Raw genomic sequence first — 17,549 nt, 5'->3', positions numbered from 1 at the left:
TATTTCACTTTTATATATATATATATATATATATATATATATATATATATAAAAGTGAAATTGTCTGTGTGTGTCTGTGTGTGTACATTTCTCTACCAAATTCTCAAGATTTGACATAAGGAGTATTGAGATTTGGGAAAACATTTTAATCCGTTTTCGACCAGCAATTTTGCTGTCAAGGGGTCAAAGTTCAACGATTTGACATCTGAAAACTACCAAAGTCCTTCGCCAATTTTGGATCTAAACACTTGAAATTTTAGATGTAGGTTTATTGAACATGGATCAAACATTTTAATTCGATAAGCCCAAAATAATAAAGGTAAAGTTGTCCAAATTTTGGTGAAAGTTTAAAATATTTACCTTTGCGGTCTCTACCAAATTACTTAGTCAAATTTTGGTCTAAACTTTTGAAATTTTACATAAAGTGTATTCAGATATAGGGCAAGCTTTTTAATCGTATTTTGCTGAAAATTTGGCTTCCAAGGGGTTAACGTTCCAAATATGTTTCCTTTGTGGCCTCTAGCAAACTATTAAGCCAATTTTAGGTCTAAACATTTTAAATTTTAGATAAAGGATATTCAGACATGCAACAAGCCTTTTAACTATTTTTTGGGTGAAAAATTTAGCTGCTAAGAGGTTACAGCTGAAAGAGATGACATTTGCAGACTACCGAACTCTTTCGCCAATTTTGGATTTAAACACTTGAAATTTTAGATGTAGGTTACCTGGACATGAGTTAAAAATTTCAATATATATATATATATATATATATATATATATATATATATATACATGTGTACATAAAATTTTGAACAGTAAATAGGGCCCGAGCAAATCCGAGCTGAACTGCTAGTATATACATGTGTATATAAACATGTGTATGTGTTTATATGTGTGTGTGTGTGTGTGTGGTAGTAGTCGGCATGCGCTAAATAATAGATAATCTCATTTGATATGACTACATATTTCCCTGACTTCTAATCAAAATTTATGTATCCACTAAATAACGTATGAATATCTAAACTTAAATTTTTCAATTATATTGTGAGAAAATCTGCGTATTCTAATTAAAAAAAAAAGCAACAATACAAAAAAAAAAACTGATTTTTTTTTCGCACGGAAACGTTATCGAAATTCAAGCTCTAATTTTCAATTAAATATTACTAAATGACTTTCAATATATATATATATATATATATATATATATATATATATATATATATATATATATATATTCATGCTGATCGCCTTCGGACGTGATATGGTGTTTGTTTTCAAATTACGGCGTAGATACGCTTGATATGTCAAATAAACAGCTGTTTTTGATTAATTGAATTTTAATATATATATATATATATATATATATATATATATATATATATATATATATATATATATATATATATATAAAATCAAACACCCCTGGCCTAGATGGAGGGAGACTAAAACTTGCTGCCATGGTTTCAAATGATTTTAAATTACAACAGGTGGAGACTTGATTCTAAATATTCCCTCATATTTTATATCATAGGTTTTCATACATAAATTAAGTTTCACAGTATACAAGGAGCATTTGATACTGGCGATATTCACAATCGTACCCTATTTTTAAAACAGGGAAGATATAACTTATGAGAAATATTTGGAATCAAGTCTTCCCTTGCTAGTATTTCAGATTATTTGAAATCATACCGGCAATTTTGGTCTCCTCGCCATCAATACCAGAGGTTTGCAGGAACTATCAAATATTTCCACACCCAAAAAAGCCTTTAAAATACCAGCATTACGAGGGTGCTTAAAACGGAAATAACGTTTAAAATGTCAAGAAAGGAGTCGTTTCCAAGATATAAAAAAGTAATAGTTTTTAAAGTGGAAGATTACATTTCTATATTAATTTAACGTAAAATGAACACTCTCTTCATAGCCACCTCTGTAAAGTTTTTTAGGTTTGGATTTTATTTGGTAATTGTGGACTGGTAGACCAACAAATGGACCAACTTAAAATCTTGTTTTCTTTTTTGGTTGTAATGTGTGCTGAAAACGAATATCGGATTTAAATTTTCCCAAACATAGTATTTTGGGGCATTAAGCAATGTAATTTTATATATCATAAGTGATTGCTATTGTTGTACGCGCAAGCGCGAATATTTTTGCTTAATACCCTGAAAATACTTATTTGCAGAAAATTTTAATGCAATATGCGTTTTCAGCAGACCTGAAAACCTATAAAAAATAGAGGTTTAATGTAGGTTTTGATTTGTCTACCAAGTCACAAGAATCCCAAACCCTGAAACAATTACAGAATCCCCAAAATGGTGGCCATTAAGTGGGTTCTCATTTTACGTTATCTATATATATATAAAAGCGAAAATATATGTTCGCTTTTTGTGTATGTCCAAGAAAGGCTTTTTTCAGAGAAGCAGTCGATCGCGTAACAACTTTTTAAAACTTTTTATATCACATGTAAATCGTAATATCTCTGATTTAACAACGGACCTCGCCTGTCTATTTAATTTGCTCGACTTCGGGAAGATAACTATTCAACAGTTTTCGCTCGCCGCATGTAGGTTAGTCCTTGTCCTATAATGCTCCCCCCTACCTTCAACGTCTTGGGAGGGGGAAGCATTCCCGCACTAAATGAAATGCTACTCCGCAGTCAAAAGTTGAGGGAAAAGTTGACCTCATTAAGTCATTAAAACGTGCACCTGCCAATTTAAGTAATTAAATAAATTCAAACGTGCTTCTGACAGTATGTCGCAGTGGCGCAATGGTTAACTTCGTACGTTTTTGTTTTTCACACTTTAAGTTCCAACTTTGCCTCAAGGGTTCGGTTCTCATACTTACCTACCAAAACTGTTTTTTATCCCCCCCCCGGAGTTTTGATTTACTCAAAACCACACACACCTCCAAACAACCCGGCAACGCCTGGTACCCCTCGCTAGTGTTAATATAGAACAGTAATCCCCTTTTTTAAAACAATTATATACGACCTTAAAGGAAAATGTCATTAGCTTTCCAACGAGCATTTATATGTTAAGTTCTAATCAATAGACGCCGAGATTTCGAACTTATAAAATTTTCAAAAGAAATGGCATATCTATATATATATATATATATATATATATATATATATATATATATATATATATATATATATATATATATATATTGATATATCTATACTCGTAGCCAAATCGATAATTGAAATGCCCATATCTTAGGTTCTATGAGACGAAATAATATGAAAAATTTGCAGGCTTTTTAAAGATTATAATACTGTTCTATGATTAAAATTGTATGACAATTGGTAAAAAAGAACCTATATTTTAAAACCAATGAAATATACCCAAATTTGCTTACATTTGAATATATAGTGTCATGAGAGGCCAGCTTTAGTTTTGCTGCTTTAGGATGAATTTTGCTTAAGATGTTTTTGCTTGGTTATCTCCCCCGATGGATGCACATTTTATGATATATAAATATATAGACATATCTATACTCGTAGCCAAATTGAATATTGAAATGTCCATATCTTTGGTTCTATAGGACGAAACTACATGGACATTTGTAGGCTTTTTAAGATTATAAAACTACTCTATGGATAAAATTTGATGACAATTGGTAAAAACCGAATCTAATTTTCAAAGCAATAAAACATAGCACAATTTATTGCTTGAAACAAGGGATATATGGAGAATATATATTATTTCTCTCCATATATTCCTTGTTTCAAACAATAAATTCCTAACTTAAATATATTTGCATATACATTAATCTACAGAATTTAACTTTAATCATTAAACTTATATATTGCTCTATTTTTTAATATTGAATTTTACGTTTTTGGCTAAGATCGTCCTGAAAGCATTACCTCAATGTAATATCTGAGAGGAAAATTCACTTGATATCTAATATTTGACTTTATATCTCATTTATATATATATATATATATAATATGTGTGTATGCATATATAAACTGTGTATACGCGTCTGTATACGTAAAGAATGTGCAAATACAGCGCATGCAATTGTGCTTATTTCTAAATCTCAAAAATATCTTGGATCTAACTTAGTGTGACGTTTTCTAGCGTTCAACAGCACCTGATTACAACACATTAAAATACTTATAAATGAATCGTTTATATATATATATATATATATATATATATATATATATATACACACACACTAACATGTAACTCGGCGTTGCCCGATCGTAATATACGCTCACGATTATATTTTAATTAATACAGTAACAGTGATGAGGGCTGATCAAACTCGTCACCCTATAGTTTGAAGACGATGACGCTGAACAAACTCTATCAAAATCTTTCTAATCTTACAAAAATCCCAGCTTCAACTGTTTAGAACAATACAATCATATTTAGTTCTCTCTTTCAATGAAGAAAGAGATTGAAAGAGAGAAATAGAGAGAGAGATAAATATATGTTACCGCGCTGATTTTTTGTTAATCAAATTCAAATGTCAACATATCTTAACTTATTCGGTGGACTGAATTCATAAACAACTGTCACTCTTCATGTGCCGACCGTGTCCACACTGAAATGTGTGTATGTTTGCCTCCACACAAATACAGAACAAGTTGGGCATAAGGTTTATTAATATAAACCCCCAGCTTCCCCCCAAAATGGGCGTTCTTCATTTTGCCACATAGCATAAAGTACTGCTGTTATTTTCACTCTCTCTCTCTCTCTCTCTCTCTCTCTCTATGTATATATATATATATATATATATATATATATATATATATAATCCACATACCGTGCTGTTTCATTGTATAACAACTCATTAGTGAGGCTAGACATTCACCTTTCCCCAGTCGTGGATCAAACCTACAATCGTCGAGTTTACAGTCGGCTGTTCTACCCATCGGACCACGAATCAGTTTCGTAAATATTTATCCTCAACTGTGTATTAAATCCACACCCGCCGGTCGCTTACAGTTCTCAGACCATATGTTAATAGTGGGCTTCGCTTAATTGATTATATATATATATATATATATATATATATATATATATATATATATATATATATATATATATATATATATATATGGTTTTAAATAAAATGGTAGGCGGAAGTTTCTCGAGAGCTCTTTCGGCTATCATCTCTTCAGGAGCAAATCGATAGCAATCTAAATAATATTGTGGCGAAAATAAAGAGTTCTATAGAGGGACTTATTTAATGTGCCAACGTACGGGGGCATTAATTAAATTTATTTACGTTTAAAAACGATTAAAAATGTTGGCACAACGAGGGAGAAAAAAAAAAAGCGGGAGAAAAATTCAAAGTTCCCCAAAGAGAAACAATGCGTTAGATGTTTCTTTTTGCCGGCACAAAGAAGGTTGACGCACCGCGATAGAGACGGCCTCCAAAATCTTTAAATGGTTTTTGGAGTCCGCTCTATGTAGCACCTCGAACCAATCTATTTTATATCTATCGGCACAGCACGGGTTGTCAACCAAATGCTGGCCAATAGCAGAGTCCAAGGCTGCAGGAGGAGGGAGACCTCCGAACCCCATCCTCCCTTGTCTGATCTTCGATGGAACATGCTAGTTTATACCCTTGAAATGCCCGGTTTATTTGAAATTACCGTGGATAGGGGAGGGGAGTAATATAATTTCAAAACAGATTCGAAGAAGTATTTACGATTGCTTCAATTCGGTGACCTTGCGTGTGGTATATACTACGAGACCTGCTTTTCCGTCTTTCCGCAAGGATAGTTTTCCTTACATCCAAAATAGTAATATTGTATATCAGTTTAAATGCCAGTGCGATGCTGGTTATGTTGGGCGAACATCCTTGCACCTTTTGACTCGTATTCTGCAGCCTTGGACTCTGCTATTGGCCAGCATTTGGTTGACAACCCGTGCTGTGCCGATAGATATAAAATAGATTGGTTCGAGGTGCTACATAGAGCGGACTCCAAAAACCATTTAAAGATTTTGGAGGCCGTCTCTATCGCGGTGCGTCAACCTTCTTTGTGCCGGCAAAAAGAAACATCTAACGCATTGTTTCTCTTTGGGGAACTTTGAATTTTTCTCCCGCTTTTTTTTTTTTCTCCCTCGTTGTGCCAACATTTTTAATCGTTTTTAAACGTAAATAAATTTAATTAATGCCCCCGTACGTTGGCACATTAAATAAGTCCCTCTATAGAACTCTTTATTTTCGCCACAATATTATTTAGATTGCTATCGATTTGCTCCTGAAGAGATGATAGCCGAAAGAGCTCTCGAGAAACTTCCGCCTACCATTTTATTTAAAACCATATATAAATTCTGTACCTCTAAACATTTATTTAAATATATATATATATATATATATACAGAGAGAGAGACAGAGAGACAGAGAGACAGAGAAAGAAAGAAAGAAAGAAAGAAAAGCAGAGCAAGTATACTTTACAAATATTGCACTGGTATTAAATTTTCTTCAAATTATTTATCCTAAAGAAAGTTTTGAAGTAAATTGTAATGGTGATGAACATATATTTTGTTTTTTCTTTTTTCATCTCTGCATATATATATAATGATAAAAAATATTTTTTTGTATAGTTTTAAAGGTTAAAAACTTCTAAGACTATATATATATATATATATATATATATATATAAGAGATAGAAAAGGATTAAAATAGAGAGAGAGGTAATTTCAGAGATTGAATTCAGTTTTTGTTTTCAACGAATTGGAGATTAACAAAACACATTTAATATCTTCATTTTTTCTTATTTAGCGACATGTTGACATATTCACGATGGTTCCATCAAAATAATTGATTTTATTCATTTGTTCAAATCATCGATTGTTAAAAGAAACCAATAATTAATATATCATATGAAACTGATTTACCGATTCGTATGGAAGCCAATTATACTTAATAGAACAATTGGAATCTTAAAAAGATCTCTCGGTCGGAATGCATGCGATAGCGTGTGATTATTTGGCATATACCCACCTAGAGAAATATTATAATTGATAATAAATATACCCAGTGAACTAGTTGCAAGAGAGATACGAAAAGTGCAAGTAGAATAGCGGTAAGAATTATTTCAAATCTTTTTGTTTAAATGTGTGAAATAGCGGGGAATTGTCGGTCATCGGTTAAAATGTTCCTTCCCCAGCTAAAACAAAATGCTAAAAAAAAAAAAGAAGAAGGCGCGTTTGAAACAGCGGGTGAATATGTGGCATCCAGTAGGATTCTCCATCCACAAAAAATAACAATAATAGTAAAATTGAAATACGGATGATAATATATCAAATTCTATAACATTTATCAATAAAGGAAGATAAAAAAAACAAAAAAAAAATAGAAAAGCAACAAAAGGTGTAACTCCCGTTTTCAAATTTTAAATTTCGTTTTGATAAAAATTTCGATTCGTTTGGTGCACTTCGCTTGTTCTGTTTGCTTAAACTAGTAAAATACACTGAATTTCACCGGCACAATCTCAAACGCTCCGCTGAGTTTTTCAAGCAAATGTTTATTTTTTATTCAAATAAATGAAACGATATTCGATCCAGTTGAAAACGTATGCATGGTGTCATGAAAGTATTTTATAACAATCAGCTGCCGAAAATCTAAAGTTTGATTGTTTTAAAAACGCACTAAACAGTCATTTAGATATCAAATATTTTATATTTGTTTGTTTTTAACATTTAATGATGATATCCTATATACTTTTTAGTTTTCTGTATAAATTTTCTCTCCAAGGATCTTTTAATCAATTGACGTTTTGTCGCATGATAACTCTTTAAAGTGTAAATAAAAAATAAATTGCAATAATATTTCTGGATGCTGTTGTTGTAATTAACGTTAAATCAAATAGTGTTGGAGTTGTTTCATGTCGAACTAATATGCCGATCTTTATATATATATATATATATATATATATATATATATATATATATATATATATATATATATAAGGAAAACACCGAGTTGTGTGTTTATAAACATACACTATTACTTGCCAAAATTGCTATCATAGATACGTTTTTGAAACCCAGCGTAAACTAGAAAAAAGGCTCAATGAACATAAAAGAGATACAGGAAATAGCAATTCTCTAAGTGCATTATTCTCTCATTCATTGCAGCATAATCACACCTTTGATTTTAAGCAAGCAAATATAGATTTATTATAAAGACTTATTGCATCAGCGCTTATCGCAAATTCAAGCACAATTAAAGAACATGGAGGATTCTATATATTAATAAATAAACTTTCATTAAAAGAACATAATTTAATTATAGACACTGACCAACCCTCTCACACCATGGAAACACTTCCTATAATAATTAATACATAAAACCCCACTCCAAAAATTACGTAACAAAAACACACCAATTTCATTTCTGTTACACATCTATATTTGAATTGTAACAGACACATTTGTTCCGGAAAGAATATTAACCGAGTTCATATATTTCAAAAACATATTAACAACTATATGACGGATAATCGTAGTCGAATTGATACGGTCTTTGCTAATCAGACCAGAGAAGCCTTGTGTTGCCGGGTTCGAATCTATTGACCAGTGTTAATCGTGACACCCTGCACTGAAGATTCCCGAAAGGATGAACCATTAGTGTCTGTAGGTATTATATATATATATATATATATATATATATATATATATATATATATATATGTAGGGATTCACTGTTTATATATGAAATACAACATTAAAATTTAAGGGTTTTTAGATTCGCACAAGTGCAGACATTTTTTTTTTTAAATAAATATATTTTTTATTAAAACAAAGTCAATATTTCGAATTATAACAAATTCTTCAGAATGAAAATCTAGGTTTCATTCAATTTATTTTTTACGTTGCATGGCGCTGGTGATAATCCTTGGGACGTCTTTAGATATTGTTTAAGTCATGAATGCTCATTCTAGTGTGAACGTCGATCCACGCGTGTAATATAATATACAGGCTCACTGTTTTTAGGCACTGTTGATACACTAAATATAAATACAAAACTTAAACGGTTTTAAGACCCAAACAAGTGCAGAAATGTTTTTAAATAAATACATACATTTATTTATTAAAAATAAAATATTTCGAATTATAATAGATTGTTCATCAGAAAAATCCAAGTTCATTTAATTATTTTTATTACATTTTTTTTTTAAATCAGGTCTCATTTTTTTTTCTTACCTCGCATGGCGGTGGTGATAATCCGTTAAAAATTGAATTTGTATTTCATGCGTCAATAGTACTTAAAAAACAGTGAATTCCAATATTATCACACTCGAACGAAACTCGAAGACTCCAACAACATCTGAAGACGTCCCAAGCATTATCACCACCGCCATGCGACGTAAAAAATAAATGAAATAAAACCTGAATTTTCCTGACGAAACATTTGTTATAATTCGAACTATTGAATTTGTTTTAATAAATGAATGTATTCATTTACGAAAAAAGAAAAAAAAAAAAACAATGTCTGCGCTTGTTTTGGTCTTAAAACCGTAAAAAGTTTGAATTTGTGTTCCATCTATATGTACCCCTATGTATGCCAAAATGTCTATATTCCAAATTCCAAGATGTTGTTCATTGTATCATTTCTTTCAACATGTTAAAATGTACAATACTTAACAGCACCTGTTTGTTAATATATTGATGTTTCTTAATGTCTGTGTGAACATGCAAAAAATGCAGTACAGCTTTTATAGAACAGACACAGGAGAAAATGAAGCAGCTGGATAGAGACACTACGATTAATCAAGTTTTTTTTTGTTTACAAGGTGATCACCACTTATCAAGCCCCGGAAGCCACTCAGGGATAAGGGTTATTGCATGTATAGTACGTTAGTATGGGGATTTAATAAAAGTGTCTACTTAAGGGGGCGGTTCATCAGGAATTTGTTTACGTTGGACTTGAACACATCCATGTTGTTGTCAGGTGAGAAGCAGGTAGACGGAACAGAGTTCTACAGGCGTGCAGTTCTAAGAAAGAAGCTTTGTTCATGGAATCTACGTTTTAATTTAGGCACAGTTAAAGAGTGGGGGAAATTTTTTGACAGTGGTTTCAGTTAGACGGGTGGTTTTCGTAAAGGATTGCCGAAGGGGACTAGAGATTGGAGCTCAGACGAGCACCTGCCATGGAAATTACGATAAAACAAAGATAGGCTCGCAACGTCTCTTCTGTGAGAGAGAGGTTGCAGGGAAGAGAAAAGGGCATCCCCCACTAAACCCTGAAGTCTATTTTGTACTCTGTCAAGGCAGGAGAGGCTGTTTTTAGCAGCTCCTGCCCAGATGTTGAAGCAGTATTTCATCCTTGGGCGTACTTGGTTTTTATATAGATAGAGAATTGCATCAGCAGTGAGATATCTTCTGGAGCGGTAGAAGGATCCCACCATCTTTCCAGCGACCTTGGCAACAGACTTGATGTACGTGTTCCATTTCAGATCAGGAGTAAAGGTCACGCCCAGAAGCTTGTCAAAACATGGGGATTCACCTAGACGAGAGCCATCCATTTAAATTGATGCCAAATGGGGATCAGAGCGTTGATGATGTAAAGATAGGAGTTTGGTTTTAGATGCATTAAAGGTAACCAGCCACGTCTTCTCCCACTGAACCACGCGCTCGAGATCAGAGGAGAGAAAATCCGAGAGAACTTTGTCATTATTTAGCCTTTGATGTGTTGCCATAGATGGTCGTGTCATCAGCATAAATGTCAACGAATGATTTAAGTATGTGTGTAGGGAGATCATTGATGTAGATCAGGAAAAGAGTTGAGCCCAGGATGTACCCCTGAGGGACTCCAGAATTAATACTGCAGGCTTCTGATTTTTTCCCAACGACCAATACTCTTCTGAACCTATCAGAGAGAAATGATTTAATGATAGAGAAAACATTTCCAGTTATACCGTAGCTGGAAATCTTGTGAAGTAGGCCTTTATGCCCTACCTTGTCGAAGGCCTTTGATATGTCAAGAGCAATTGCCCTAGAAAGGAAGCCTTTGTCAAGAAATTCACTAATCCTATGAGATATTACCGTTAGCACATCTGCGGTAGATGTTGCAGAACCGAAACCATATTGCGTGTAACTAAGAAGGTTATTTCTGCTGAGGTGGTTGACTATTTCTCTATTTAATATGGATTCCAGGAACTTACTCATAACACACAGGAGACTTATTGGTCTGTATTGATAGGGAGATGACTTATCACCTGAAATCTTAAATACAGGGCATACTGATGAGGTTTTCCAGGGTGTTGGAAAGCACTTCTCCTTAAGGCACCGCTTAAATAGTTTCGTAACTATGGGAGCAAGTTTTGGTTGAAGCTTTTTTAACACTATAATTGGGATTCCGTCAGGGCCAGTTGCTTTACTGGAATCAAGGTTCTTGATTAGCTTGGCCACCTCATGCACAGATATTTGTATGTTACCTAGCGTGTTCTGTGTTATAGTCGGAAATATGGGGAGTTGATAGCCTTCGTCGCATAGGGTAGAATTAGCTGCAAATTTCTTGGCAAATAGTTTGGCCTTGTCTGATGCTGACGAGATTACCTCAGGTCCATTGATAATGGTTGGGATAGAACGCACACTTCTGTTCAGGATCCTATTTGTTATTTGCCAAAACTGGTGGGAACCACGCCGCTGATCAGCTACTTTGTATTTGACGAACTATACATATAGCTCTCTTGCATTTTTTATTACTCTTTTACAGTGGTTGCTGGCGTTCCTAAAAGCATCTTTAGTCTCAGTGCATCTATTACGTTGGTAGCTATGGAAAACGTGATTTCTGTGCGCGATGGCAGCACCACATTCTGGACAGAACCATGGCTGGCTGTTAGGTTTTTATTGGAATTTTTTTAGATGGTATGAATCGGTCTATACCTACAATTAGCCATTCGGTCCGGTCTGATACTATAGAGGGCACATCCTTTTTAAACATGGAATGCAGAGGTAGATCAGATATGAATGTACGGAAGCTATCCCAGTCAGCCATGGGGTATCGGTATACAGTACGGTGGGGGGTACGTCTGGGGACTTATTACATTTCATTTTTATCTTAACTGATACGACGGAGTGGTCGGAGGATCCTAGTGGAGAAAGGACGGAACATGAACATAGCTCAGGGCAAGTGGAGAGAAAAAGATCTAGAAGGCTTGCATACTGACTTGTAGCATTGGGCACACGGCTGGGCTCGCGAACAATCTGAGTGAGGTCATAAGCACTGGCAAAATCATGACAGAACCTCCCCTAATCGTCCGTCTTATTTGAGTGGGTCAGCCATTCTACGTTATGGACGTTGAAGTCACCACAGATGTGTATGTTAGCCGAGGGATGTGCAGACAGGATGTGGTCTATTTTCTCAGATATACTCTTAAAGATAGTAACTTCGCTGTTATGGGGTAAATAGAGAGCAAATATAAATGCAGTTGTGTAAGCAAGTGCAAACCGGAAGCACATATAAGGTAAATTAGGATCTTCTCTAGAGATATCCCTACCACATGGGAAGCCATCTTTAATGTAGGCAAATATTCCATGCCTATGGCGGTCTTGGGGGTACGATTTTGATGTTAAGTTAGAGTATCCGTTAATTATGAACTCATCTAGGGAAGTGGTCGGCCCTATTCCAGTTTGGCTTAGTATGGATCACTTTACCGAAATTTGAATGTGATGAAGCTGCACACCACAAAGCATGATCGGGATAGAAGACTGTGTCCGACGAGAGATTATTTTTATTACGTTTATTCTTTAAATCCAGGTTTAATTTTTTTTTTCTTACTTCGCATGGCGGTGGTGATAATCCGTTAAAAATTGAATTTGTATTCCATGCATCAACAGTGCTTAAAAAACAGTGAATTCTGATATTATCACACTCGAACGAAACTCGAAGACTCCAACAACATCTGAAGACGTCCCAAGCATTATCACCACCGCCATGCGACGTAAAAAAAGAAATTAAATAAAACCTGAATTTTCCTGACGAAACATTTGTTATAATTCGAACTATTGAATTTGTTTTAATAAATAAATGCATTCATTTTTATATATATAAAAAAAAAAAATGTCTGCACTTGTTTTGGTCTTAAAATAGTAAAAGTTTGAATTTGTGTTCCATCTATATGTACCCCTATGTATGCCAAAATGTCTATATTCCAAATTCCAAGATTTTGTTCGTTGTATCATTTATTTATTTCAACATGTTAAAATGTACAATACTTGACATCACCTGTTTGTTAATATATTGATGTTTCTTAATGTCTGTGTGAACATGCAAAAAAAAAAAAAAAACATGTAAACTGTAAAATCATGTTTGTTTATACTTTGTATGGGAATGAGATGGGAAAATAAATACTTTTACTTTATATTATTATTATTATTATTATTATTATTATTATTATTATTGTTATTATTATTATTATTCTTATTATTATTAATAATAATAATAATAATAATAATAATAATAATAATAATAATAATAATAATAATAATAATAATTCGGTGCAGTACAGCTTTTGTAAGACAGATACAGGAGAAAATAATGCAGCTGGATAGAGACACTATTATTAATCAAGTATTGAGCACTTTACCGAAATTTGAATGCCATGAAGCTGCACATCACAAAAGCTGATCGGGATAGAAGACTGTATCAGACGAGAGATTACAGGGGTGCGCCACTACTTGGCTATAACACGTCGAATTTACTGAAATAAAGGTGACTTGAAAACGAGACAGACACTCTTATATTTGCTGCTCAGGAGCAGGTATTAAATACAAATGCAATAAATCGAATTATCTACGGGATGGACTGTTCTGATAACTTCATCGTATGAACGCCTCACAATATCATTATACTATCTTTAAACAGAACAGATACTACCCTTGGAGGTATATTTTTATTTGACGTACAGCATTAAAGCGACATTTAAAAAAAAATATGTATACTTTTATATTGCGTCTTCGGTGATCGGGAGATCTTATTAATTAAAAAAGAAGGACATACTACGAAGATTATATTAGCCTTTCTATAAACTAATTTAATGGTTGTAGAATGTTATCACCTTCTATCCTAATTGCCTGATTAAATAATTTATAATCTGGAAAGCGTGACAAACTTTCGTAGTACGTTAAAGGTACTATGAAGAACCAATCTTCTCTATAATAACCATCAGTTGGTTTGTAAGTCATGATTACATTTAAAGTATACTTTTTCGTTGGTCGGTAATGTTTAACGAGAAAATTTTGAGTTCAAATCACGCGATATCAAATCAGCAGTGACAACCAATAATTTCTATAAAAATATACGTCGGTCGATTGGTTCGTCGCACTTATTTTAGATGGCAATTCTTTTGGTCTGTCACGATGTAGTTATAGTTGACATTCTTATTTGTAGGGATTCAAATTAAATGGACGCATCTTGTTTTAGATTTCCCAACGAACAGGTTGCCACTTATCAAACTTAACTCCAGGGTAAGGGTTAATAAGTGCCATGTAAATGTTGAAATAATCATTGTTAGGGTTTGCTTATTAAGTATAGCGGCTCAACAAGAACTTGTTTACGTAGGACTTTAAAACAACTATGTTATATTAAGCTGAGTAACAGCCCTGCGGTATACAATTGCACAAATGGGATATTCTAGCAAATAAACATTGTTTAGTAATTTTTGTTTGGGGGGGGGAGATAAGTTGAAAAATGTTCATATAAGCTTGTGTTCTTTGGTCTGTCACGCATCACACTAGATTATTGTTGGTTTGCCATGTTTAAGTTCGTCAAAACGCTAATATGAGTGAAAGAGAAGAAAAAATGGCCGCATCGTAGAAATATTTAATTTTGTTGTTTTTCTCTCTTCTTTGTTTTATGGTGATATCTGTCATCGTTTGTTTTATTGTACGCATAAAATTACCGCCTAATCTTTTCGATCGTCACGTTAATTGAAATATAACGAGCGTTTAAAATGTAAAAATAAAATACATCCTTGTAAACATATCAATCCGCTTTATGTTATTCGGCGCGAAAACATAATATTGATTTCATACAATATATTCATTTATCAAATTTGCTTATTTTTTTTACGTCAGATCAACATATTTCTGTTGATTTAATGCCAAAAATCCATATTTAAAACTATGTATTTTATAGGATTAATCGACCATATGTGAATGGAAAGGGAAGCTTTGGTTTACTTACTGCAGCCCCGTACCTACCGCTTCCCATTTTCTCCTTTGCTTCTCACATTCCGTGAGCGATGTTTCTGGTAAATGAGAGGTAGATTATTGCTTTATAACAGTAATCTATCAGGAGATTATTAATTGGATCTTGGGTTTATTTCAATAGCCTCATTGCTTTTGATTCACTTATGTGTTCTTTTAGTCGTTACATTCCGTGGTCGACCTTTCTGACAGAGGCGAGAAATTGCTGTTTGGGAGTGTTTCTAGTGTTCCTACAATTAATGGTATCATATTGATTTTTTAAAGTTTCATATTCCTTTAAGTTTTCTAAGAAGTTCCGCATATTTGTTTTGTTTTCTTTTCGATTTTCACCAGGTGGCCTGCTGAGATGGCAAAAAAGATTTATCGGTTTCTCCAGTTAGGCCACATGTGGGTCTGTATCTTTACTTGAACGTAGTGCGAGTATCCAATATGCTTCTTTGTATTTTTTCAATGATTAATTCACATTTGTATGTACACTTTTTTTTTAGTTGACAATTATTCTGATTTCTTTTAGATTTATTTACAATTAAAGTACTTTTTGGTTAACTATTGGTATCAATGTGTTCATTCTTAACTTGTGAGTTGTTATCATGTCCTAATATAGATGTAGCTAGATTTTCAGTAGTTGAGAAAAATAGCTTTATACTACCTTTCTTAAAAAGCCTTAGCCATTTAGTATTTTTAGGAAAATACGTAGCAATAATACAATAAAAATTTGTTGTAAATATTGGATTAAACCATATGGCTGACCATCTCTTATTTTTCTTGTTGTATTGCTTCTATTAGGTGGACCATGATATTACCATTAGTTCAGATCTTTAGACGAATCTATTTGTTGTAATCGTTCTATTATTATTTATTCTTCCCATAGCTGCATGGTATGAGATGCAACCATATTGATTAAACACAGTTATTTTGTAGGCTGCACTGAGTTAATTATAAGATTTATGAAAACTAATTTTATCTTTGTAACCTGATATAAATAGAGCCTCATAATAGTATAGCATAGTCTAATTAAACAGTTCTACTACATCATTTGAAAGTTTATTCATTCATTTGGGCATGGAAGAAACTATAGATTATTCAACAGAATGGTGAATGATTAGAATTCTTTTCTATTTTCAATAATGGTTCGGTTTATGATAGGGTTCAAATTATTGATTAACTAAATCTAATGTAATATGCAGACCATTAACTACACTATGATTGATGTCGATAGATATTTAGAAATCTATAAAAAAAAATTCTACAGCTTTTGTTCCTTTCAGCCATGCTCCTGACGTTGAAATTAAAAAGAAAAGGCATCGCCCCAATAAAGTTCTCCTACAAATTCCTTAATTCTATAAATCTAAATGTGAAAATTATTTGTTTCATTCTTTCCAGTCCATAGTTTATTATTATATGTAATTTATATACTGGTTTCTTTTTCTAGAAACACCACTCTGTCTCTGATATGTTATTCGTAAATTTCAAACATTCAACGAAACACGTGTAAGACACATCATATTAACAAACAAAAACTATCCGTGCGAAATAAATACATCTTTGAACTTGGGATATTTACTAGCGGTGTATATATGCTCTGAAAGTGTAAATATCTTGTTGTTGAACCTTAATGCGGCATGGCAATTTGCAAAAAAAATATTGAAGATGTTCATTAAAGCCATATATCTTATAATAGAACGCATATATATATATATATATATATATATATATATATATATATATATATATATATATATATATGGGTATGTATGTATGTATTTATGTATGTATGTATGCACCGTGTATATTTGTGTGTGAGTATATGTCTATTGGGGTGGAGAGGGCTCCCGTAAGCCGTGGTGAAGGCAACCTTTCTAGGAGAAGCAAATCTCTGATTTAAAAAGCAAAGCGGGAGACCAGTACCGGCATTAAGCTGGTCTGCGGTTTAATTTGTTGCTGGCTATCTTGCTCTTGCTTGTTGCTGGATCTCAACATTTTGAACCGAGAGAGAGACTTAGCTGTCGTACAAAGCTAAGACTCTGTAACATCATCTTTGTATAGATACTCCCTCAGGCATTTGGGCTCATGGATTTTAAATGTCTTAGGGAGTGGCACTCGTCTGACAAGACGTTGCAATCATCATGTATGTATGTATGTATGTATGCATGTAGCAATCTGGATTGCGATGCCTGAGAAGCTAAACTTTAATGCTGGTTTAAAATATGCCGAATATAACCTTTCTCCTGTATTGATAACATCCGGAAATGTTTCTTTTTCTGAGGAACAAAAAACTAATCGGTATTTAAGAAATGCTCAAACCAGTGAGGAAGTCAGCATTCGCATTTATTTTGGAAATGTTTATTTTGCATATTTAAT

At 33.2% G+C, this 17,549-nt stretch overlaps 1 protein-coding gene across 3 annotated transcripts in view; it reads right to left on the bottom strand.

Moving 5' to 3' along the window:
* The window catches only part of LOC145277642 (uncharacterized), a 763,829-nt gene that overhangs the window by 231,508 nt on the left and 514,772 nt on the right, over positions 1-17,549 (bottom strand). The window lies entirely within an intron of this gene.

This window comes from Euprymna scolopes, chromosome 6 (assembly GCF_053919585.1).
Source record: "Euprymna scolopes isolate OS-2025 chromosome 6, ASM5391958v1, whole genome shotgun sequence".
NCBI classification, from domain to species: Eukaryota; Metazoa; Mollusca; class Cephalopoda; order Sepiida; family Sepiolidae; genus Euprymna; species Euprymna scolopes.
Note: the sequence above shows the minus strand (reverse complement) of the source record. Positions and strands in the feature narration are given on the sequence as shown.